General features: G+C 45.0%; 1 protein-coding gene across 12 annotated transcripts in view; it reads right to left on the minus strand.

The window, feature by feature from the left end:
* Positions 1 to 25,490, minus strand: part of SGMS1 (sphingomyelin synthase 1) — a 264,644-nt gene extending 239,154 nt beyond the window's left edge. For 8 of the 12 annotated variants that reach the window (XM_072971541.1, XM_072971531.1, XM_072971538.1 and 5 more), the window contains exon 1: positions 24,257 to 24,519. The gene's annotated coding sequence lies outside the window, so the exon portion shown is untranslated. The other 4 variants (XM_072971533.1, XM_031682459.2, XM_072971530.1 and 1 more) reach the window with 4 other exon arrangements.
* Positions 25,491 to 27,234: the final 1,744 nt, after the last annotated feature.

Here is a 27,234-nt window from a genome sequence, read left to right on the forward strand (position 1 = left end):
AAGGACTTGCTAGATGCTCTACTGCATTATTTCTAATCCTCCCCACATCTCTGCCAGGCATGTATTATTTCCATTTTACTGTTGAAGAAATTTAGGCTCTGGGAGTTTAAGTAACTTGGCCAAAATCACATAGGCAATAAATAACATGGTGAAGACACTACTTGAACCTTGTCGCTGACTCAAAGTTCATACTCCTTCTACAATGGGCTTTCTGGACAAAATAAAACCACATAACTCCAGGGCTTGTGATAGGCAAGTGTTGGCCTTAGTCCTAGACACAGTACCCATGAAGAACACAGACGCCATATTGAAAGAAAGTGTGCTGGCTTCTTGGTGCCTCTGTGAGAGGCAGACTGAGGCAGAATGGGCACCAACTAGAGCAGGAGGCACAGTCACAACACCAGGGCTCAACACCATCTCCTTACAGGGTTTCACTGGCCAAGTCAAACAGCCTCTCCACACAACCTTCCATCTGCAAAATGGGGCTATCTCTTACTTCAAAGGGTTACTCTGAGGATAAAAGAGACTTACCATATAAAATGGACCTGGAGCAGGGTAAGCATCAGATACATGTTTAACAATTGAAGGATTAAGCACTCCAGCTATCCAACAGGAAAAAGCAGGGAGCCACTTTGAACCACACCCTGGCTTCCACAAACAAAGCCTCGAATACTCCATAATAGATGACGACAATTTGTAAAAGGCCATCTTTGTGTCATGGTTATTTTTTTTCCACTAGTATTATGATTTTCTCTCTCTGTCCTAAACAGAATAACCTTGCCAACTAGATCAACCCTTTATGGTATTAGTAAAAGTTAGATACTTTTACATAAACACTGGAACTGGAATGGACTCAAAGTAAAACATTTGGCTCATTTTTTCCCATTACTAACTTTAGAAAATCTTCAGTACTCATTTCAAATAGCAACCTCTCTTCAAAGTATTTCCAGTCTCCTGGAAGTCATCCCAAATTATCTGGCCAACAAAGAAAAAACTTGATTGAATGACTAGTAAATGACAAATTTTTTAAATTCCAGCAATATTGAACACATCACTGCTCTGAGAGATATGGTCCCTCTCTAGTCTCCCTTTGCCATTCCTCAGATTGGGTGTTTAAAGTACGAAATGTGAACTTAGGAACACATCCCCCAGGTTAGCTACTAGCAATCTCCATGGTAACTGGTCCCCTCTACATTTAGGGGAAGGATGAAGGAGCAGTAGTAACTGCAGCACTATAGGGCTGCTCTCCAAAATTAGTCCAATTCCATTTTTTTTTGACCAACTGATGCAATTCATTCTTAAAAGCAAAAGGCTAAATCTTGTGTTTGTTCTAATATTTCATCCAGAGTGAAGGAGAAGACCCACCAAGGGGCAGTTTTCCAGAAGGAGGTAGCCAGCAAGGGGCAGAAACAATCTCAGCACAGTATGAAATGTTTGAAGAAAACAATAGAAGAAACCACTGCCAACGTTTTCTAGGCCTTCTGCTGAATGTGTTTCCTACATTCTTCTTTAAAACCTTCTCTCAATAACCCAGAGAGAAAATGTTGTGATACAGAATCCTATTTAACAGACAAGAAAATTGACTCGAAGATTAAACAGCTTGCCCAAAGTCACGGAATTAGTCAATGGGTATAATACCTGGCTCACATAGCACATGGTAGGCACTCAATAAATATCTTTTGAGCATATGATCTTTATTTTGCCTCCATAAAAATGGAAAACACCACTTATCTCATAGAGGTTTTGTAAAGGTAAAGTGAGATTACATATATAAAGTTCCTAGCTCAGTGCCTTGGCCTTGGAACATACTGTGTTACATGGGCAACAATGCTGACATAAAAAACTAGGCACAATAACCACATGGAATAGTGCTATGATAATGATAGTGGGCAAAACAAACATAATAATGGACAGAAGATATACGTAACAGGCAGAAGAACAGCAAATAAGCACATGAAAAGATGTTCAACATCATTAATCCTTAAAGAAATAAATGCAAACTAAAATCACAATGAGATACCACCACATTCCTATCAGAATGGCTAAATTTTAAAAACTGGCAATATAAAATGCTGGTAGAGATGCAAATCCACTAGGATTCTCACACATTGGTTGTATGATGGGTAAACAAACAGTGGTACACCCATACAGTGGAGTACTACTTAGTAACAAAAAGGGACAAATTATTGATACACACAAGAACATAGATGAATCTCAAATGCATTATGTAAACGAAAGAAGCTAATCTCAAAGGGATATATTCCATATAACCCAATTTATATGATTTTATAGAAAAAGCAAAACTACAGTGACAGAGACCAAATCCGTGTTGCCAGGTGTCAGGGGGAGGGGAGACAGATTGGTCTACATGCTGTTTATATGCCTGGGTTAAAACTCATTGAACTGCATGCTTCAAGAAAGTGAATTTTAATGTTTGTAATTTCTTCAATTACCAAAGAATAAAAATTTTAAATCACAGAAAGAACTGGAGATCTTGGTGAATGGGTATTTGACATTCAGTTTGCAGAGAAAGGGTGACGTGAAGGTCAAATAGCTATGAAGTTCTTTGCCGAGGGGACAATAATGGTACAGGAGACCATGAAGAGTCAGTGTGTGAGAAGAAGTCAACACAGGGCTCTGAGAGGGACAGACGACCAAGAACTTTGATTTCTAGCCTGATTTCGCCAAAGGATGACTGTGTGAAATTACACAAGCCATATCACTTCCCTGAGCCTTATTCACCTCATTCTAACATAAGACAGTGAGGCAAATGATCCTGAAGGTCCTTTCCCACCACAAACATTGTAAAGTCAATTTGTTTTAAAGCACTGAGTATGGGAAGACAGAGGACAATAAGCAGAAATACCCAGACATGGAAAAACTGCTATGTTCTCACACAAACACTATCGGGGAACAAAATAATGTGAAAACCACTGATGTGTGTAGATGGTGGAGTGACAGTAGTAGAAGTAGCCAGGAGCTGGGAAAAGACAGGAAGAGACTCAGAACACCATTTCTTGCATAACAGAAGTCAAAAGAAGAGAGTTTTCATGGGGGCAGGGGCCAGAGGGGCTAGAATAACTCAATGATCAAATGCTGAAAAAGTCAAGAAGAGTGAAGACTGATTTAAAAAAAAAAAAAAACAACTATATAGATTTTTTCAGAGAGCGAGAGTAAGTGACTGCCTCCTCCCCCCCACCAAAAAAGTAACAAAAAGACTACCATCCAAAACTTGCATTGCTGTCTGAGCATTTCTTGGTTGTGTCTTAATTGTTTTGCCCTTACATTTTCAGTCTCATTCTACCTGCATGTTTGCTGTTAGGAGCCCAGGATTTAATGAAACATGTCAGCTTTGTTTCCCTGGAACGGCCCACCTCAGTGGCTGCAATTTATAAACTTTAGAAATTCCTGGAAATTAACAATATGACTGTCGAGTGCTGGTGATAAATTTTCTTGTCCTGCCTAAGCTTATGCAAATACTCCAGAATTCCAGAACAGAAAAAAAAATTCATTTTTAAAGGATTTAACAGAATGTAAAGAGTACAATTTAAAAAGGACCAAGATTTTATGGTTGTCACTTTACTAGTTTGGGAGGCAAGAAAATTGCTTGAAGTCCATAATATTCCCAAACTGGCCAACTGAAATGTGGCAAATGCTTCATCTCTGTCCAGAGCTGACCTCAGAATACCACCTAATGGGCCTCAGCTACTTCAGCCAAATGAACCCAGTGACACTACCATTCTGAGCACTTAACCAGAACTGAAGGAAGATTAGAGAAATCAACAGTTTAAATAAAAGTATACCCAAAGCAGGGGTTGAGTACAACTCCGTGGTAGAGCACATGCTTAGCATGTATGAGGTCCTGGGTTCAATCCCCAGTATCTCCATTTAAAAAAAAGTATACCTGTAAGCAAAGTTAATGCACAGAAAACTTCCAACACCATACCTCCTGCCAGTCTTCCTTTTTGATAGTTATATGTGAAAACATCAATCCAATATAACCTGGTTCTGCCGCTTATTAAAAAGGAGAACAGATGACTTCAGCTCAAAGTCTGGTCTCTTCTGCCACTAACAACTCACTAACTTTGGGCAAACTTCTTCACTCCTTGTCTCCCTTTCCTCTGTCTACAAAATGGAGACAGTCACAAACTCCCTTCCAGCACAAAGGCTACCAACACCTCACACTGGATGAGATCATGTCTGTGGAAGCACTTAAGGAGAATACAAATAAAAAGACAAATTTGAGGTGTCATCACTGCTACTCTGTATGGGGTGGGGGGTGGGTGAATATACACACACAATCACATCCCAACTGCCTCTTTCAAGTGAACCATATGCTTCTCTTCTACCACAGCTGGGCTCTTGAGCAGATGCTGGGATGAATACAGACAGAAAGGTGGGGAGGAAGAATGCTTCTGTTACCCAGTTACAGTCCTCCTGGTTTTGGGAAGATAAAAAAGTAATTTCTTATCCATTTATATTCTACTAATCTTTTTTGAGAGCCTCCTATGTGTCAGACACCATGTGAGGCACTAAGAAGAATGAGATTGTTTTAAAAAAACCAAACCGGCTGTGCTTTCAAGCATGCTCACTCTGAGAACAGCTAAGTGGTCAACTGCAACCCAGTGTGCTCGGTGGGTTAACCAAGGCAGGCTTGGGGGAACTCCCAACCCAGACTGCCAGCTGGGTTAGGAAAGGGGTGCTCCTTGCAGATGAGGGGATGTTTGAGTTGAGTCTTGAAAAGTGAGAAAAACTAGATGAGCCAAGCAGGAGAAAGGCATTGCAAGTGGGCAGAAGGCATGGAAGGAAAGACCCGCTGGGGAAGGGAAAGAGTAGATGAGAGGGATGACAAGGGACAACGACGGAGACTCGTGTTCAGCCGGTGCTCAGGCTTCTCTGAGATGCAACAGAACCACGGGCTCAGTTAAGCGGGGAATCACATGGTCACCTTTGCAGTTTAGAGAGAGGGCTGTGACAGCAGTTGGGAGAATGGAGTGAAGACAGGGCGGAAAGTGGATAACTGTATGTACAGAAATCCAGGCAGGAAGCGATGAGGGCTTGGGAATAAGGATGAAAGCAAGAGAGATCAGAAAGAGGTAAAATGACCCTGCACTGGTGACTGGAAGGGCACAAGGGAAAAAGAGAAGGAACTGTGGATAACTCCCTGATTCCATCCTGATGACTGAGAAGAGGCTAGTCTTTTCACAACATACGAGAAGTGCAGGTCCAGTGGGCAAGCTGGGCTCACTTTGAACTGTGTCACTTTGTCCAAGACTTCAATATGAGATCACTCTATACATTAGTGACCAAAAAGTCACACTTCTCATCATTTAGATGCCTATTTCGAATTCCCACAGTCAAGATGACTTCTTAAAACCCAGTGGAATGTCTGGGCAAGAACTCAATTCCATGCTCCTAGCTTTAGTAGCCAAAGTGAGGACAGCCCTCACATCAGAACTGAAGCTCAGAGAGGTTAAGTGGCTTACCTGAGGCCACACAGCCAGAAAAGGGGGGAACTAAACTTTAATCCAAGATGGTATTCTCCTTCCAGAAGGTCAGCTTTTCATCTAGTATGCTATACTTCTCCATTGAGGGCCTAGTACTAGTAGTTTTATGTAGTAAGAGCTATGTGGTCTTGTTCTTTGGCTATTTGATTTTTCTCCTCCTACTCCCTTCTGATAACAGAGTCCAGGCTACTCTGAACTACCTAGTTCCAATCCCTAGAAACATTGTTCCCACGGCTGAGCTCTGGCTCAACTGTCCTGTCAGCCTAGGAAGCCTGGCCTCCATCTCTGCTTCTTAAAGTTCATTCCAACAGCTACTTCTGATAACCAGCCACTCTGGCTCTACAAATACAGGGAGAATGTTCTGGTTTCTATAGGGACTATTTCTGAACTCATCTATCCTACCTTACACCATGGCACCAAGAGTTCTTCCAGGGAAGTCCTTATTTCACTGACATTTGTATCACTGGCTGAACCTAACATGATTTTTCTCCCTCCTCAATCACTTGCTAGCCTATCCCTGACAGCGTTACCTCCGGGAGGAAGGGAGGGGAAGGCCCTGGAGGATGCACGGTGTTTATTTGGAGGCTGCCACTCACCCAGCACTGTCCCATGCATCAGACAGCAAAGTCTCCGAACTCACAGTCCAGTGGGGACAGGATGTTTGTTTAAAAAATAATAATAATAACATATATACATCAAAACACATCAAACACATAAAACATTTGATAAAATTGAGGGCCGGGTATATATATTCATTATATTATTCTCTATATTTTCTAATTGTTTAAAATATTCCAATAAAAACATTTAAAATGAAAATAAAAAATGTAAAGCCTCTACTCCCTGGGGAAGGAATTGGCTAGTCAGACTGACTCCTCTACAAAGGTTTTAGACAGAGAAAATTTTACTGTAATCTATTTTGTTTTTAACCCTATATCCCACAGTGGAAAAAGCAATCAAGGGACAAGACAGAAATGCGCAAATTTAGACGATATGAATTCAATCCAACAATAAAATGAGGTTTTCAGTCAGTCTAGACTTTCCTCATTTCTACCTCCATATCATTTGGAATGGTAAACGATAAAAAAAAAACAAAACAGAAAAATAGAATCACTTTCTAGTATATTTTGGCCTCAGGAGAGGAGCCCTAGCAATAACCACTACCACTTCCTCCACACTGCAGTGTGCTGGGGATTTACAGACACGACCCCATAACAGGCGTGTAAGACGAGCATCATAGTGCCCATTTTACAGATGAGGAAATTAAGACTCGATTAACTTAAGTACAAAGACCGCACTGGCAGACCAGGCCATCTCTGCCCAAACCCATCGCTACCAAGGACCAAAAGCCTTGGTTTCATTTTCACTACACCATGTTGTATGTCTCCCAATATCTGACACTCTGTCCCTCATTTTTCATAAACTTCTGGGCTCCATAAATGAGTGAATCTTATTTTAAAAAAAAAATCTCCACCAGGCAGTTCAGTAAATTAAAAAAAAATCCAAGAAACTACAATCTAGAGGTATACAGTATCAGAATAGTACCTCCAAATGTTAACTCAAAGCAATAAAGGAAATTGAGTGGTAAACTAACCATACAATCCTCTACAGTCATAAAAGAAACACTGCATGACTATTTTAAATTAAACCACCATAACATTTGAAGTGAATCTTAAAGATGCAATTGGCAACAAACCTATGAGAGAAAAAGAAATGAATTCTTAAAATCAATTTCTGATACTATTTATCTTTAAACATGTGTTACTGGAGAGTGTACAAAACTTGGCCGCTACATGTAGACAGAGGAACAAGACAAACTAGAGGGAAAAGGAAATGAAAGAACAGGGCTCCAAGACAGCCTTCAATGCCAGAGGGTCAGAAGTCAACATCAGAAGCCCCTCGAGCCCACGCAGAACCACCACCATGACTTACCAAGGGCCACAGCACAACAGAGTCTGCAGCTCAGAACCGGCACTCCCATTCAGCCACCAAATGCATCACGAAAAACAGACTTCAACTCTCAACTGGCAACTGTTTGCCTAGATAACTGATGCAGGGCCAGGTTAGTTTGCTACACCCAAAACTGTAATGGTACAAAAAGACCCCAATTACCTTTTTTCCCAGAGATGCATCTCTAATTATACCTTGCATTTTGAATCCAAGAATTATTAGAGACAGTATTACAGTTGTTCTTTAAAGTAGAATATTTGACAGCTGGCCAAAAGTGACTCACCAAATATCTGAATTATATGACTGAGTATCAGACATGTATGTTACTTTGTTCCAGAGGTCCCCTACTGAAATCAAAGACTTTTTAAAATCTGCTCCACAACTCTACAAATCTATACACGTACCTATCAGTAAAAAGACCAAGAAAGACGCCAAAAATTGATTAAACAAAGAAGGATCATACAGAAAGAAAACAGACTCTTAATATAAAACTGCAGTCCGCAATGCTGGCAGTAAGCTCACGGACAGGCCGCCCTCTTCAGGAATGTCAGGTGCCTTTAGACAATGTGGGCCACGTAAGCAAACCAACTTGACTGGTGTTATTTAAATAACCGTGGTTAATCATATCTGATTCTTAGCTAGCCTGTCAAGTTACAAAACATTTCATTTCCCTTACCACAAAACAGGAAGCTAACCCCAATTTCCCACATCTCCACACAGAAGTGCCCAAGACATCGCTGCAGGATGGCCGTATGTTACTAAGCCAGGGGACCACCAAATGGTGTCGGGGGAGTTTGCTGCGCTACATTCTCCAGCAGGCATCCCCTACCAGATACACTTGGAAAAATACACGAGTTTAATCAAGAGTGCTTGCTGGGTGTACACAGTCCACAGCCCAGACCCTCAACTCCCTTCCCAAATGGTGAGCCAGGCTTACAGAACAGCAAACTGCCTAAATAAATCATGTCTGTGGACCCAGAAAGGGTTCAGATGAGAATTTTACCAGCTAAGGCTGAGTTGAGAAACCAATGCTATTTTCAAATTTTCCCTCTTGAGGTACTGATGGGCAAGAGCTACCAGAGCAAAAGACATGAAAACACCAGGCTGTTTTCCAAGAAGCCTGACAGGCCTCACTCAAGGCTGCTGCCAAGTTCACTGGTGAGACTGCTCAGAAGTATTATGAAACTGCTCTCCTGACCTCAGGCAAATACTGAGGCTCTCAGTTAAACACTCTTCAAAGTGCTTGGGTGTTTTCATGTCTGTGAGACAGGCATTGACCAAACTTGGACATGGCAGTGCTCTAATAAAACTGATCACAAGAAAGCACTTATTTTCATTATTTTTTTTAAAGTCTATTTAAAGATGTTTAACTCGAATAAGCTCATAGCAGCATTAGTCACAATAACTAAAAGGTAGAAGCAAACTAAATGCCCACCAACAGATAAACAAATAAATAAAATGTGGGATATACATACAATGGAATATTATTAAGCCTTAAAAGGAAATTCTGATACATGCTACAATATAGATAAACCTTGAAAACACTATGCTAAGTGAAGTAAACCACACACAAGGACAAATACAGTATGATTCCACTTATATGAGGTAACTAGAGGAGTCAAATTCATAGACAAAGAAAGTGGAATGGTGGTAGCCAGGGACTGGAGGGAGGAAGGGGTGGGGAGCGATTATTTATTGGGTACAAAGTTTCAGCTTGGGATGGTGAAAAAATTCTGGAGATGGATGGTGGTGACAGTTTCACATCAATGTGAATGTACCTAATGCCACTGAACTGTACACTCAAAAAAGGTTAAAGTGGTAAATTTCATGTTATGTACATTTTACTGTAGTTAAAATAAATAAAAGATGTCATTTTTAAAAGCGAATTATAGATTTGGAACATTCTCAGTCATGTCTTGGAAATATTATATTTTACACCTATACAAATTTCATATATATATATACACACACACACATACATACATATATATATATATTTCTATATTTATTTAAGGATCCACTGAAACTATTTTCAGTTTCCAGACTCAGCCAAAATCCAACCTGTGGTTTCGATGTGGAACCTTGTGTGATCAGTGATTGCATCACCATGTGGGTTATACCACATCAGCAAAGTGAACAAAGCCCATCTTTCAAACAGTTGCTGTTAATATCCGAAGATTCGCATCCCAATGTTGGTGAGCATTCCAGATGTACTTCAGAATAAAACTCTCCTCCACCCAAAGGCAAACTACGCTACACCCAAGGGATTTTGTACTGTCCTTATATGAGGTGTTCAAAGACGGGATGGGATGACTGGTTATTACATATTTGAAAAGGCTGCTTGAATAAAAGAAAATTCTAACACTGTACTTTGCAGATAACGGCGTCGACAGAATATGCTTACTAACTATATCAAAGAGCAGGCTTACAGGCAACCAAGGGCTGCTTGCAGGGAAAGCAGTCGATTGTGAGGAACTGAGGTGCCTGGATGGAGCAAACATTTTTCACATATTACCTCTGTAAAGATTCTTTTGTCATTCTTCCCCAGGGGAGATGCTGAAATTGGTGTGCAGGCAGTGAAAGCCAAGATGCAGATGGAGATTTGGAAAACAGCTTTGTTATCTTGAAAGCCAATTATGCTGCTCCACTGCCACACTTCCAGAGCCCAGGCTTAAGGACCAGCTTTTCTCTCAGCTGGTTGTGTGAAGCAGCAATTGCATGTAAAAACTGAAGGGAAAAGAATCTGCGGAAGGGCAACGATCTTACTACTGCTTTTGAGATTATCCAGATTCATTCTCCGTCAAGCACCACACAAAGCAGCATCGTCACCAAGGAAATCTTAAGGTCCAAGAGTTAAAGAGAAGTTAGGTATTTGACAAAAGTTTAAGCAAGTCGGAGACAAACTACTACTTACAGTGCCTCATCTTGACAGCTAGCCAAAATAATAATAATAGTAATTCAAAAACCAAAATAAATAAATACATTAAGCCTTGTTTCATCTCAGCTGGAAGTCAACATGCCCCCAGTATCACAAATGTTCACTACACTGACCACACCTGCTAAGAAATTAAGTTCCTGTACCATAATGCCAAACCTTACTATAATTGTAATAACAACACTGTAATAACTTCTATAAATCTTCAAATTTATGGTTGTATCCTGAAGTCAATCCTAGAACAGTGAAATTTAGCTATTCCTAAACACTCCCATCTTTCAGTATTTGGACAACATGTGCATTCACTGTATACCTAATATTTGTAGAAAAAGACTGGAGAGATATACAGCAGAACAATAGTGGTTATCTTTGGGTGACAGGATTATGAAGGATATTCTTTTTGCTTATTATATATCTTCTAAACAGAGGAAGAGAAGGGGAGTAGAGAAAGGAAGGAAAAAGGATAAAAGAGAAAAAGGAGGAGGAGAAGGTAGAAAAAGAAGTTGTTCTAAAGAAGAAGCCAAACTTAGGTTACAAGGCAAATGCCAGGTGGCCTTGGACAGTTGCACAGGCTGTGCACTGCCTGCCCCCGGGAGGAGCCCCTCACATAGACGCTGATGTCAGCAGTGCCCCTGGCAATCCTATCCCCCTCCACATCCAGCTCAAATCTCCCCTCCCCACTGAATACCCTCCTGAACATTTTAGCTAAAATCCTTCAAGTCCCAGGCACTAGTACACACAGCATTTGACCACAGTGTGTTGTCCTCAAGCCCATCTCCCCACTGCTCTCTCTATAGAGGTGCAAAGTCCCTCATCGCCTTCCTCTGTGGAGCCGAAGAGCTAACACAGCTGGCATCCGGCAAAAGCTCATGAAGTTTGGCTAAGAACACAGCCCTTTCACACTTGCCAAACACCACCAATGCCAATTCTACTTTGTCTCAATGCTGTGACAGGCAGCTACACCACCACAGGGGTTAATTTCTTCTTCCTCAAGAAATCTGCTGCCCTTTGGCCTTTGAGAGAATTAACCTCTATTGCAGCTCTGTGGGGTCACTGATTAGAAATGCACGCTAGTTTTTACTGCCAATCTGCTTGGAAGAGCCGTCTCTACGGTGATGGAGTAGCGGGGGACCTGGCTGCTGTCTAGTGGAAAAGATGCCCATCGGGGAGCCAGGACACACAGAATCCAGCCCAGGAATCACCAGGCTCCAAGAAAGGATTTAAACTAGATGATTTCTAAGAATAAAACACTACTCCACATGGCTGCAAACACCACAGAAGGCAGCAAGCCAGGGGCCCGGTCAGAATAACAGGAGGCCCACGAGAGGACAGCGGATGACAAGAAGCAATTCCAGGTGAGCTGGTGACAAGGCCTGCGACGACTGGAGCACTGAGAGCAGAGCCAGAAAGTAGGACAGGTACACCCCTCCCCTCCCTTTCACACAGAGCCTCGCACTGCCGGCAAGAAACAAGGCTGCAAGGAAGACAGCTGAACAGTGAGCATGATCAGGAAGACATCCCAGTGACTGGCTTCAGGCTTGCTCGAAAATCTGTGATTTCAGGTCAGCGGTGTTGCTAGTAACAGGTATAGAGAGACCAGTCTGATTGGATTTCCCAGGTAGTCGAACATGCCTGTTAAGGAGTCATTCTTTTTAAAGTCCTATGGTATTTACAAAAAAATGTTTATGAGAAAGTCAATATGCCTTGACTGTTTCCCTAACAGACTATATACTAGCTTAGGGCAGGAACCGTATCTGCCTAGTTCGTCCCTGTGTCACCAGTGCCCAGCAGGGCGCCTGGGTGACAGCAGGCGCCCAACTAGTATTTTCTCAATAGTTTATTGCTTACAAAGGCAATACATCACTTTTTGCACATAATCATGTTTTTAGAGCAGCTTTCTATGATTGCTCTTCTACATATTATTTTTAAGGGCAGCCAAGTCTTCCATTATTGGGATATATATCATTTGTTAACCAATCCCCAACTGTTGAATATTTAGGCTTTTAACTTTTCACTAGGATCAATTATTTCGTAAAATAAACTCCTAGAGATAGAACGGCTGGATCAAATGGTAGGTAAGTATCAATGCCCTCCCTCCATACCTGTATTTTGGAGGACAACTGTCATGAACTTCACCATTTAGGTAAACTACTGTGGACTTCTCAAGCAAAGGAATCTCCTAAAACAGGTGCCTTTGACATCAACAGCCAAAGCTCTAGACTGTCCTTTGAAGACCTATTTGTTGTGCCCATCGGAGCGGGAAATCCGAGAAGCAGCATCTGCTCAAGTGGTCTTCTGCTCTCCTCCCGAGGCTCCACCCGCTCCTCCTGCTCAGTGGAGGACAGAACCTACTGGAGCATCACGCACTTTCCTCCACTGAGTTAATTCGTCTTCCATGATGCCAACTATATCATTTAACTTCTCGTTCTCCTCAGAGGAATGACTGAACCTGTCCCACCACAAGACACAGAAATTTCAAGTCTCGGGTAACCGCACTGAGGCTCTCGGCCCATGTCTGCCTCTTTGCTTTAGGCAAGTCACTTCTCATTAGTTCCTCTAAGAAGAGGAGCGATGGCAATAAGGAAAGGCCCTCAATGGCACAGTTCTATCTTCTCATCCACTTGCATAAAAACAGACCTTTCAGAGCTCTTACTGGTGGGTTTAGCGAAAGCTTTAGGCAGTCTCCCCAGAAAAATGCACATACCCAAAACAATAAACTGAATTTCAGTGGCTTCGTGAAACCCACCCGTAGATCCCAATAAGAAACCCCAGGCCACTGATAGGGCTTTCACACAAATGGCCAAAAGGAGGCCTGAGACATTCCTGGGAGTGTTCAACCATTCTGCTTCTGTTTCTAAAATCGAAGGGAGGGAGGGGAAAGCTGGCCATGTTCAGAGCCCTATGGAAACTTGGAACTCGGCCCAGCACAACTGCTGCTAACTCTGCAGGGTCTTTCAAAGTAACTCAGGTGTCACTACACAAACAGTGAGGGGTACAGCAAATGTCAAAGTACTGACCTCGTGGATGGGTGCAGAGCCGTTATACGGTGAGGTAGCAGGACCCCTGGCATGCCTCACATTTGTGGACTTGATTGTCATGGCCGCCCCATCACCAAGGAAACTCCCTGCACGTGGAGACTTGGTTTTGTTCACACCTATATCCTCAGCCTCGTCCAAGTCAAAGCTGCTGGTCCCAGTGAGCCTGAAGGCCTATGCTGGACACTGAGGCCACCCACGAAGACTTCCACAGAGAGCAACGACATACATGGAACATTCTGTGCACCTGGGATCTCAGGATGGGGAGACTGAACTAACAGCTAGGGGAACAGGGACAGGCTGTGGGGTAAGATCAGGCAGAAACACAATGGACCTGGTGACAGGCCACATGGTAAAAAAATCTCAACAACACATGGCCACAAAGCTGGGGACAGGTGGACACGCCCAGAGCACTAGCTCAGAGTGTCACTCATGGTCCGTCTAGTCAAGTGAATGGTCAACATGCCAACCAGGGAGCGACAGGAAACTGACACTCTCCCCCCATATGGGGAGGTCTCTGCTGCCACCTCCCAAGGCCAACTCCACAGCTGGGGAAAGCTGCCCTACATTGCCACCAGCACATGCCAAGGGCTTTCAAATGACAATACCGTGATGATGCAGTGGTCATTATTCCCATTTCACATGAGAGAAAGCCAGTGCCGCAAAAGGACGGTCACACCTGTCTCTGCTTGCTCTGTCTCGGTCTCAGATGACCAGAGAAGCCTGGCTCTGGTGGAAGGCCGAGGATTCCCCTGTAGGGGGTGTTTCTTTCTTGAAGCCCCTTTGGTCTCAGCATGCCAGGCCTGTGGCCTCTCCCCTCCTCCTCCACCCAGCCCAGCCTGCCTGTCCTCACACACCTCCCTCTCCCTCTTGGTTTCCTCAAGGGCAATAAAGGCCTCCTTCCTCTTGGTCTCAAGGCATATCGGCACCACCACTCTCTTTCAGATTTCTGCCCAAACCATTAGACTGTGTTTGTCAGGAGGCTCAAAGCAACTCCTTGCCACCAGCTGCTGCTTCTCTCCCCTTTTTGGTATCTTTGGCCCTGTTACTGCCCCCAAAGCTGGGAGGAGGGGTCCCTTCTCCTTAAGGGATATTTTCTTGTGTTCTATTCTCCATCTGTCTGCCCCCAGCACTTTTTCCTTCCATCTCCAACCTTCACTTGACCCGTCACTCTTGGAAGCTCCATTCCTAACTTATTATGCCCCTCATGGCTTAGCTGAAGAGCCCCTACTCCACCCCATAACCTGAGATTAACCACAATACCCCTTACAATTTGTCCTTATATAACATTGGTTATAACCACCTTGGTGGATTCGCACAGAACCTGTGAGAAACCTTTAAAAGGCTGAACATCCCACATTTTACACCTTTAACAGAGACAGACTGCCAGGAGGGGCACCAATCACAACCTGGAAAACATGACAGTGAAGAATCAACCACTCACTGCTGCCTCCATAAAGCGGTTTGGACACGCAACTGACAGGACTGGGGAACGCGGTTCCGAAATAAGATTTTTTTTATTACCAAGGTAAGAAGTGAGTGCTGAAATGGAGTTCAGGAGCCACTCTTTTCAGGTGTCCCCCAGTCACAGGACTCACGGGTCTGGGGACTAGATGACTAAGGGTCAGCTAATCCAAACTCTCCACTTACAGATACGGAAGCGGAGGCCCAAGCTTGCCAAGGTCACGGTGCTGGCATGTACGCTTTAGCTTGTGTGCTGTTTGTAAGGATATTAAGGAAGGAAGAGGGGAGAGAGAAGGGGAGGACAAGGAAAGCGAGAAATGCAAACCACTGAAAACTAAATTCAAAGTGGAATTTAGCACTTCACCAAAAACTGAGGGCAAATAAAACAAAGCTTTGTTTTGAATGAAGAATCTTTCTTTTAAAAGCTGATTTACCTTAAAGAGAGAACGGCAGTAACCTTCTGCAGGTTTTACATTCCTAGGAAATAGCTAAAAGTTAGCCACAGTTGTTAGAGACTAAATGGACTAGCACAGGTTCCCTCTGATTCCTAAGTTTTGTGGGATTTTTTAATTGAAGTATAGTTGATTTACAATGTTGTGTTAGTTTTGGGTGTACAGCAAAGTGATTAATTATACATATACACACTACATTCTTTTTCAGGTTCCTTTCCATTACAGGTTATTACAAGATGTTTGTTTCAGGTTCCCTGTGCTACGTTGTAGGTCCTTGCTGTTTATCTATCCTAAGCGGTTCTGAAGGGCTGTTCCAGCTCCCAGTTCCCTTCGAGGGCTGACCACTTCCAGCATATATCTGCCCAGAATCCCGTCTGCCATCAAAACTATCTCACTCAGAATGGAAATCCCAAAAGACGCAAAGAAAGGAAACAAAACCAAAACACACCATTCCGGCTCCATCTACTATATCCCTAGGGTTGTCAGTTACCCAGGGAGCCGGGAGCAGGCGCCCTCCTCTGACCAGCCCTCCCGCCCTGCCCCCAGGGGCTTGGTGTCCAGCTGCTGTACTGTACCCACTACTTGGTGATAGCCTTTATCTGTGGACATGTCTGTTTCCCTGACTAACCCCTGGGGAATCTAGACTGTATCTCACTCACCTCTGGATCTCAAAGCGTAACAGAGGTCTAGCCCATGGCAGACCTCAATACGTGTTCACCACCGCTGTAAACTCCAGGTTGAGAACGTCTGGCATATATGAACAGGCCTCCCTGGCCTCCGGAGCCTTCCCCCGGCTCTCTCCCATCCTCTCTCCCCTACCACATCCCCTTACCAAGCAAACAAACAAATTCTGGCTGCTGGGGTCACAGGAGAGCCCCGACAACTAGCACAGGGAAAAATCTGGACCAACATTTCTTCCCAAATACGATTTATTTGTATGTTCTCCTCTTGAGTTAATCCTAAATCCTGATTTCCTGCAACAGCTTTCAATTTTAAAATTTTCTAATTCCTCAGTTTTACGTGTGACATGGCTCAGGCGGGGTAAATGCAGTCTCAATTGTAAAATAGAAAACTTTGGCTGTAGTAACAGTGGTTCACACTTGGTGAGGACTTCCTGTGCACTAAGCTTGGACACACAGTGGCTATTTTACCTCTCGGCAGCTGGAGACAGATACACAGCCCTTTTTCTTTTCTCTTTGTTTTCAAGTACCTTTCTACAAACAGACGGTTTTCTACTACAGTTAACCCAGTCAAATAGGATTATCTTCTGCCTCTCTACTGTCAGTCTGTGCATCTTCATACATTTTTAATTTTTCTGTACCTAAATTTTCCCAAGGGGTTAAATGGTGAACATAAAGCCTTTCTGTGCCTATGGCAGGGAGTAGGGAGGGTGGAAAATAACAAAAATAAATCAGGGCATTTTCGCAGGATGGGATGCATGACATGGCACTTCACGTTTCTAGTAAGTCTTGATTTGTATTTCCAAATTTTCTCTCCACCCTGGGTTCTCACCCACCTTAGCCATGTCAGAAACACCGGCAAGAACAGAAAGCAATAGGTATACTGCACTGGCTCAGACATTCCTCCACTGGCCTAGAAACAGGACCGTGTGAGTTCGGTTTTTATTTCATGTGGTAGGCAGTATTTAAAATGTCTGAATCTGAAATCATCTCACCTGACTGTAAGTAGAAATCGGAGCAGCTGGCTCTCCATTGACATAAGCATTGCTTAGGCACTGGTTCTCAGAGAGGTCCCAGACCCGCAGCACCAGTGTCATCTGGGAACACGGCAGACATGTCGACTACGAGGCCCCACCCCAAACACCTTGCCTCAGAAACTCTGGCGGGGGTGGGCCCAGCACGGGTGTTTTAACAAGCCTTCAGGTGATTCTGATAACCTGCTGAAATCTGAGCACCATCAATGTGGGGCAGTAAGCCTCCAAGGTCATGGGAATGCCTAGCTGGGCTAACCTGTGTTTCACAATTCTACGTAATTACGATGGCGCCCCACCAACACTTATTCTGGTAATTTTTGCCAATTGACAAAGGCCCCAAACACTAAACTCCCTCAGGGCACTCCTACTTTGTTAGGCAAATTACTTGTGCCCCACTCTCCTCATCTCTGAAAATGGATAATAATAACATCCATCTCACTGGACTGTCAACGGCTTAGACAGCGTCTGGCATGTGGTTCACCCTCAACAAATCTGAATCCCTATGATTACTACACCTTTGCCAAAAGGTCTAATCAAAACTAGGAATACAGCAAAATAAAACCTGCCTTCTGCATGCTAATGTGAAAATTAATAAAGGGAAATCTCAATAAATTAGAGTCAGAGGACTGACCAGGAGGGGAGCAATCATGCAGTATCACTGGATGTCAATTACAGGAAGAATAGTCAATTCCAGACCCTAATATAAGAATCACCAATGGAAAAGAAGCTCCAATTACAGGCTCCAACAGGAAAAGATGCACATTACATCTCCTGCAGAATTCTGACAACCCCAGCAACTCAGTCAACGAGAAACCTCTCTATCCTAAACTCTCACTTTTCACCAATGGACTTCTGTTCAAAACAACCCTTACCAATGTCCTCCTTTTTCTCTATAAAATAATATTCCTCTCCTTTGTTGAGCTTGCCTATGATTTTTTGCCATGGCTTGCTTGTCCAGAATTGCAATTTTTGCTATTCCCAAATAAACCCATTTTTTTACTGGTAAAATAATTGTTTTATTTTAAAGGTCAACACTAACCACATGATTTTGTCTATCTCTCCATGCCAGAGCCCTGAGGACATCCAGGACCAACAGAGACAGCACCTGGCTCCACTGTCTGAGCATTTACTTGTGCAGTCTACAACCTAAGGATCCAGCACAAACCCAGCAACATGCAGAGAAAATTCACTCTACATGACTGTGCCTCCAATAGGTCTTTCTGGACCAAAGCCATCCAACTCTGTGGCATAAGGTTTCACATAGCTCAAGGGAGATAGACAGAGGAGAAACACAATAAATATTAATATAAGTAGTCATAAGAACAGCTAACATTTATATTGTGATTACCTTGTGCCAGAAACTAAACAGCTGACAAAGGTTAATTTATAGTCTTCACAAGCTGTGAGGTACCTGCTGTTATGACACCCACTGATATTGGTTAGGGAAACTGAGGCAAAGAAGGTTTACAGAACTTGCCTAAAGTTCCACAGCTCCTGAATAGTAAGCCAAGACCTGAACCCAGGAACTCTAGCTCCACGGTCAGTGCTCTCAACCACTATTTTCTTTTTTTTTTTTTAATTTTTAATTTTTCAATTGAAGTACAGTCAGTTACAGTGTGTCAATTTCTGGTGTATGGCACAATTTAACCACTGTTCCATGTGACAAAGAGTTACTAGTTACCTAGGCATCTACCAGCCACTTGTTATCACTGATTCCAAAGCAATGATTTTTAAGACACTTAAATTAAGGTACAAATTCCACTATCATGGGATTCAAGGCCCTGGACAGAAATGCTAATTATACTGGGTTTTTCTGGCCTCTTCACTACTCCCAATCTACTTCTACTCAAGTTGAGTCAAAACTTCTCTACTCATAACTCCCCTGGCACCACCTCACTGAATCCCTAATTATAAACCATCTGTCACACATAATTCTCTGTTTCTTGTACGTTGGTCTTTTCTACTCTACTGGGCTGTAAAATTCTTTGGAAAGATCCATACTTACTGTGAAACCCCACAAAACTAGGCAGACGCATGGACTTGCATGTGTAGACTTGGAGAGTATTACAGTTAATTGGTTGGCTTATTCACTTTGCTCTTCTGACATTTCTTTGCTATGAAGCAGAATAAAAGTATAAAGTTTATGCTATTTAAAGCCAGCATTAGGGGACATGTTACACCAACATTCAGTGAGCAGCAACTCTGTTTCAAGATTTGTACTCCCTGCCTCTCCCACACTATCTCTTTAAAGCCCTCTGCAGCTCAAATGCCTTAAAGGGGAGGCTATGGGATCCAGCCTGAGGAAGGAGGAAACGGGCTACCGAAGGAGAGAGCCTGCCCTGAGTCACTCAAGGCCAGTGAAAAGAGAACAGAGACTGAAACAAGATCTGTCCCCAAAGCCTCTACACTCTGCCTTCCTATAAGGTTCAGAATGAGGAGCCCTGATTCAAATTCTCCTCAAAACAACACATTAGTTTTGTAAAAAAAAAAAAAGTGACAGAAAATTTTTAAAGTCATTATAAAAAGAAAGGACAATCATGTTCATGGGTAGAATTACAAAATTAAGATGGAAGAGGTGTCAGTTCTCCCCCTTTTAGGCTACACATTCAATGTAACACTAATCACATTTCCAAGACTTTGTTGAGAACTTGACAAGCACTCCAAAATGTATATGGAAGAAAAAAGGTCCACAAATTACCAAGTTCTGAAAAAGAAGAGCAAGGAAGGGGCTCATCCTGCCATATAAGACACAATGCAGAGCTATAATAATAAAAATAATTTGGCATAGAAACAGACAGATGACTGGAACAGAACAGAGAACTTAAACCCTGTGAAGAATCTCAAAATCTGAAAACACAAACTAATCTATTTGTGGCAGAAAATAGACCAGTGGCTGCTTGAGCCCGGGGACCATGGGAGGGATGGAAGGTAAAGGGGCCCATGGGACATTTTAGAGAGAAGGAAAAGCACTGGATCTTGATTGGGGTGGTTTCACAAGTATGCACATCTGGCAAAATTCATCCAATTGTACACGTCAAATGTACGGATGGAGCTGACCATACAGAAATTATAACTATTAATAACATAGAAAAAATAGACTCATGCATGTATAATAGAGGTGGCTACACATTTACCCCTAAAATCCCAGGGAAAGAATATACTGTTTAATGATTTTGAGAAAACTGGCTCACAAAATGAAAAGGATAATATAACACTGGGTTCCTTCTTTATGCCATTAAAATGAACCTTAAGCAGATTCAAGTCCTCATTGTGAAGGGTAAAAGTAGGAAGCTGATAGAATAAAATTAGATTACATTGGTAATCTCGGGGTAAGGAAGAATGTCTTAAGACTCCTAATGTGCAAAAGGCAAAATTTAATGGCTTTGGGCTCTATCAAAAGTAAGAATTTCTGGAAGTTACCACTGAAACCACTGAAACCACTGAAACCCACCGAAGTCTGTCAAGTCCCTGAGTCTCTAAAAGCCCACTCACCTGCATTTACACAGTCTGCCGCTGAGAGAGGGAAGAGAAGTCTTTCTGAAATACAAACTTGGGGTGATTTCAGGCCCCCAGAACTCAACTTGCTGCTGAGCCCTGAATTTTCCCTGTGTGATATATTAGGATTTAAAAAGTAGTGGGGATGCCTGGCTTTTCACAAAGGGTAGAGGTGTCTACATCTGTACCTGTGACTCTTTTCAGTGTGTGACTGTGTGTGTACGTGTCTATGGACTTGTGGGCAACTCTCTGGATGTGTGTGGGGGTGTGTGTGTGTCTGTGTGGTGTGTTTATCTGTGGTGGGGGAGAGGACTACGGAGGGGAGCAGAGCACTTCAGCAGAGACTGAGCCACACTTGTTGATCAACCATTCAATTCTATCTTACTGAAACCAGAAGTCACAGTTACAAAATCAAGCTATCTTCCCAGCCCCACCTGCCCTTCTCTTCCCCTTTCTTCACCCTCCCCTCCCCCACACCCAATGCTGGTTCCTAGCTCCCACATCCAAATGGACTGATGTGAAACAGTCCTCTGGGGATTCGGCAGATTATTAAAATGACACACTTTATAGCCAAAATTCTTGGAATGTGGTAGGAGACAATAAATGACCATTTATATTCCTGACCAAGAGCCTTAAGAAAAAGGCCAAAATCTTTAAGACCAGGCATGCCTTCACAGTTCTTCCAGATGAGATGGCTGTGGCTATAGGTACCAACCAAAAAAGGCAAAGAAAAAGCCATCTATAACCTGTCATGCCCCCACAAGGTCACACTGGCCACAGCTTTTTCCAAGGACCATCGAACAGTTTATCATACTAAGCAGCTGGAAAGTGTATGGGGCAGTGAAAAAAATAAAAATCACCACTAACTGAATTTATGAGAGAAAATACAACAGCTTTAAGTAAGCAAGGCCATGCCAGCAAAGTATGCCTTTAGGGAAAAAAGAAACAGCTTAACAACTGGAGGGAGGAACAGAATTGCATAAGTAAAATGCAGGAGAATGAGCTGGACAAACACTCACACCTCCTTCAAAGACCCAGCACTAGGCAGATTATCCCCCTGTGCAAACAAGCCAGAATTTTTATTTCCAAAACACTGGTTTGCCTTTTCTACAGCAGCACTTTCCATTGGCTGATAAAGGTTTAGTTCTCTAGTCTTCCTGAAATGCTTTGTATAAAATGAAGTTTTGTAAATAAAGCATATTTGATATGCAGTCAGAGCACTTTTTAGTTTTAAAAGAATTTGTAACGGTTATATGTAGGAGTCTTCTGGATTTTCATGAGACATGTTAGCAAAACACACCTATTTGGATTTTCATGAGATATGTTAGCAAAAGACATCTATTTTTTTTTTCAGTTGAAGTGCAGGATCTGCTACAATTTGAAAATTAAGGGACAGGAGAAAAGTAAAAGGATTCCATTTTCAAACTAAAATTGAATGTCTATGGTCATCCTAGGCAATTTTGACTTATGAAAACATACAAAGTTCCTTACACATCAAAACTTACCGACAAGCTTCTGTTATGAAAAATTCTTTAAATTTCAGGTGAACAAACATTTATTGAATATTTACAAGTTAAACACTGCACAAGATGCTGCAGATCCTCCAATGAATGAGACACTGTTTTCATAACTGTGTCCCTTCAATGTCATTTATCCATCCCTTGAATTTTTTTAATGCTTTCTGATATTTGAAATGGCTCACTACCAGCACTGAAGAGTTACAGAAATACAACCTATTCTACTAAAAATGTAAATTTCTAGTCTCTGAAGCAGAAATAGAAAAAAAAAGACTATTTCTCTGCTTTACATACTGGTATCATTTTTCTGCAGAATAATTACTTAAACTGTGCATGGTGGCAGCTGCCACTTCCTGCTATCCAGTGGGTCAGAGAACTGGAGATACTCAAAAATATGCTATATAGTTTAAGAGAGGTAGTGAAGAAACCCAAAACAACCATGGCTCCCAGCCATAAAGAGAAAGCAAGATAAGGAAAGTGAGCTGCTATAGGCAGAAGAATCTCCTGGAGGTTCCCCCGAAGCTGGCGCCTCCCACAGCATGCACAAGCTGCTGCCGCTGGCTTGCTGGCTGGCTTGGCCAAGGTATGGCTCCAGAGCTGGAAGGCTGCCACCTGCTGAATCACCAAACATCCCTGGGCTTCCCTTGGAGCACTGACCAGACGGGGACCCAACCCCCGCCTGGCTTCTCTGGTTAACATCTTAACGCCCCGAACCAATGAAACGCCTAGCCCTCTCCCCTTCAGCACGCACAGGTCAGAACAGCCAACCAACCCCACCTCGTGGTGTCTGGGCAGCCCTATGCAACTCCCCTCGCGTTGCTACGTCACCAGTCCCACTCCTCTTTCGGCCCACTCAGTCCCCATAATGCTCAGCCCCCAGTGCCAGGAAGCGTGGGGCGTTCACAGCACACCGTGACAGGCACTTGCGGCTTCCACACCCAGGCAGCCAACCAGAAACGCCCCCAAACCTACAAGCAAAATAACCTGTCCAGTTTTAAAGGTCCAAAAAGGTAAATGTCCAGGGTGCCAGAATAGTAAGCAGGCCCCATAACGTAGAAAATAAACTTCCTTTTCGGAAAGCAAGCCTTCAGTGTTGGTTTCATAAGCTTGTACCGCTCAAGTCTGTACTGTCTGAAGGTGAAAAGAAACACTGGAGGAGCACCTGCAAGGATTCCCTTCACTCTCTCCAGCCATGGCAGCCCTCATCCCGATTTTTACTCGCAACTCTCAAGAAGGAAAGGCTTTAACCAGAACGCGCCTGACTGAATCCGTTAGCTGGACCAGGGCACCCTACCCAACCCACCAAAAGAAGCCGAAAGCTGGAGTCTCGGTTAAGACGGTGGGAGAAACAGCCGCTGGTGTCGCTGCTCTGCCCTTGACAAGTCGCCTCGGAATCGCGGAGACCCCTCACTCAGGAACACCCGTGTCCGGGAGAGAATGTCCAGTTCCGGGATGCGCCGATGGCTCCTCCAGGCCTTACCCCTTAACACCCTCACCCGGTGGGGGCAGCCCCGCGGGGTCTCAGAGCCGCCCCCGAACCTGGAGGCTGTTATGCGGCCTGGGGAGTGGAGCTCACTCCTCAGGGAAAGGGGTCCCACCTGTTACGTTGTCTGGGGACATCGGGGAGCCGTGACGGGGGACGGGGAGATCCCAAAACCCAGGGAGACTGGCCGGCTGCGATCCGACTCAGAGGCACCAACTGTCACGCCACCACCCGAGCTGTGGGGGTAGGGCCGTGATTTGGGGTCGGACCCTGCGAGTGTCCAGATCCCCACTGAGCCACTGCCCTAAGACTCCCCGCCTGGCGGTTCTTCGACCCCGCCACCGTCTGCTCGCCCCAAACTGACTCTAGGCAGCCTTCCAGCCTGCACGCAGCACCTTTGAAAAGGTTCCCGCTGACACCCCCGTCTTTCTCTCCGCCCCAAGTTGGTCCGGGAGCCCCGCGGGCGGCCCGCCCCCTCGGAGCCCCGAGCCCAGCCGCCGCACAGCCCCTCGCGCCCACCCCCCGGGAGCGGAGGCGCGGGGGGAGTGCCCGCCAGGTACGCGCGCCGCTCTGCGCGGGCTGAGCTCACGCCCCCTCGCCCCGGAGGTGCCAGCACACCGCTCCCGGCGGCAGGCCAGGCCTTTGAGGCGGGTGACCGATTGGCACCCCCGAGATCGGCTCTCTCCCGCCACCCCACGACTCACTTGCACTGGAGTCGCGGCAGCCGCCGGAATTCCGCTCGCCGAGCCCCCAGCCGCAGAACGAAATCCGGGGCAGGGCAGCGTCGGGGATCCGCACCCAGATTAACCTCTCTGGCCCTCTTGCCGGGCGCCAGGGCAGAGCAGCCTTCCAGGGCCGACCCTTCCCGTTCCCTTCCTGCCAGCCGCCGCTGCCCTGGCCGCTGCCTAGCTGGTGCGAACGCTTCCGACTTGCCAACGCGAGCCTCCCGGGCTGCCGAGCATGCCCAGTCCGTTACCCGAGCCGGCCCAGCTTCCCGCGCAACGGGAATCCGCTCCTCCGGGTGTTCGCGGCGGCCGGGAGGACCGACAGGGCGGGTGGGGTCCGCGGGGGCTCTGTCCGCGACCCGGCGGGACCCGGGCCAGACTGCGCACCTAGGGGCAACTGGCGCTTGGCCCCTGTTATTTTACTTCCAAGTAATTAGAAGCTCGAGAGGCAGGCATTTTCCCCAACGACGAGAAAGGCCCACTTGCACATTTTTAGGGAGCTGTTTAGTGAGGCGGGACGGGAGCCGAGTTTTACCGTCAGCAGCAGTATGCCACTTGGGGCAGAGCCAGAGAGTTTAAGAGTTGAGCTGGTCAGAACAGGAAACACAAACGGCCTTCTGGAGACCGGGCTCAGGGGCACGAGTTTGCGAGCTACCCAAGGATTCTTTTCCCCACCGAGCCTAGGAGTGCGACACTTGGGATTAAGTCGTAATTGAGCATTCATTAAAAAAAAAAGGCGGACCTCAGACTCTACGACCCATTTTTAAACCTCCGTCCCCAGGTTCCCACCCCAAAATCAATGAAACCGCCGCGGCGACCCCGCCGAAGCCAGTCAGGGATAGGAAGGCCCGAATAGCTCCAGTCTGAACAGGGACGACTCAAGCCGTGTCAGGGTCTCCCCGCCCCGTCCCGCCCCGCCCCGCCCCGGCCCATCCCGGCCCCACCTCCCGCGGGCCCCGCTGAGTTGCGGGAAAAACCTGGAGAGCGGGCCCGCCCGGGCGGGAGTCCTGCGCATGCCCAGTAGACTGACCTGGTGCGGGTCGCCGGGAGGCTGGTTTCTCTCCGCTCTCTGAGCCCGACTCCTGCGCCCGCGTTAGGGGCCAATGGCGGAGAGAACTGGCCTTCGGCTGCGGGGCGCCCCCTCTCTGGCCATCCCGCTCGGTACTCCGGCGGCGGAGAGGAAGCCTGGGGCTGCGCGTCCCGCGGGGTCCGGGACTCACTGAGCGGGGGAGGGGGCGTGCGACTGTATCGCGGTGACACGTGACTGTCCGTGGAGCTCCAGGCAGCCATCTTCCGCCCGGCCATCGGCCCGCGGGCGATCGGAACGGACCTGCGAGTTGGCGGGACTGGAGCAGAGTGCTCTGCTCCTCGCCACGCCTTCCCACGGGGCTCCAGCCCCCTCTCCGCACCTGCCTCCGCCCCGCCCCGGGGAATCGCTGCGCTGGCCCTGGGTTTGCTGGGAGGACAGGCTCCCGCCTGGGCTAAAAACGAACGGCTGGGAAATTGAGACGGCAGGTTTCCGGGGATGGATGGCCTCTGCTTTTCCCCAGAGGCGGAAGTTAGAGACAGGGGTCCCCTTCCATTAGGCAGTAACATCGCTGCTCCAGCTGCCTCTCTGTGCTAATCTATTCCGTGCAGAGGAGGCGTGATGTATTGGCAGGAACATCTGGACAGAGGCCGTCGCTCTTCCCTATGGTGTGGCCCCTGCTGGTGGACAGCTTAGATGGTTATGTTAATAGTGAACATTTATTGAGCTCCTGTGCCACGAACCACTTGCAGTCCCTGTGGCCTTAGGACCAGCCGCGTCACCATCACCAGAGAATTTGTTAGAAATGCAAAAAAATTCTAGACCTACAGAATCGGAAACCGTACTGGGAGAGGCGGGGCGTCCTCCCACTTCATTAATAAGCACTCCAGCTGGTTCTGGTGAACATTTTACTTCTTTATTTGAACTAGGCCTTAGGGCAGCTCACTTTATAAATGAGGCATTGACACTTTATCCCAAAAGACCCTGAACGGTCGGGAATTCAAACCAAGACAGTCTGCCCCAGTGAGGGCTTTTTATCGCGCCTTCCACTTCGGCCTTTCTGACTTTTTCACCCCTACAACACTATACTGCTCTCAGGGAGACTAAGAAAGTACACTTGTCACGTGTGCCTTTAAAATAACAACTGAAATTCAGTTCAACTACATGTTTTGAGTATACAGAGGGCAAAGCTCTTTGAGTCATAACCCTGCTGAGTAAGTTTCATCAGTTTACACCTAAGAGGTGAAAGAGAAGACTTGCTTTCTCTTGATGTACATTTTTTCAAACGAAGGGAGTGCCAGAAAACTGCTCTGAAGAATTGTTTATGCAGAATGGCCAGACTTTGGACTTCCAGAAAATGAGGTTCAAGCAAGCATCTGCTATAAACTTACATCAAGGAGTATAATTTACTTTAAAGTGCCCCACCCCCAAATGTAAAACTGAATTAAATTTTGTAAAATATTAGCAGTTCTCTATTATAAGTGTTTTTTCTAGGGTGCTTGTTGTAATTTTTTTCTAATTTTATGTATGTTTGAAATATCTCATAATAAGTTTCCTAAATTGCTTTACATGAGTAATTTTAAGACTATACACATGGGAAAAAACAAGGTATAAAACTATTTCCAATTCATTCCAATTTCATAAAATAATTTAGAGAGAGCTATAATAAACTAAGGGGGGAAAATCTAAAATTGAAAGGCAGTAAAAGTAAATTCCGGGTGAAGTGATTATAAGAGACACTTGAATTGACTCTCCTTGGAATTAAATTTAGCTATGGTCCTTAAGTCACTACTGTTTGAATCCAAAAAGAAACAGTTTTAACAAAAATAAATAATTGTCCCACTCCAGTCCACCCAACCCTGAAGAATTTTACCATTGTATTTTTCTGATCAAAAATTTAATAAGCATCATATTGCTCAGTTGTAAAATT

Source organism: Vicugna pacos, chromosome 11 (genome assembly GCF_048564905.1).
Source record: "Vicugna pacos chromosome 11, VicPac4, whole genome shotgun sequence".
Lineage (NCBI taxonomy): Eukaryota > Metazoa > Chordata > Mammalia > Artiodactyla > Camelidae > Vicugna > Vicugna pacos.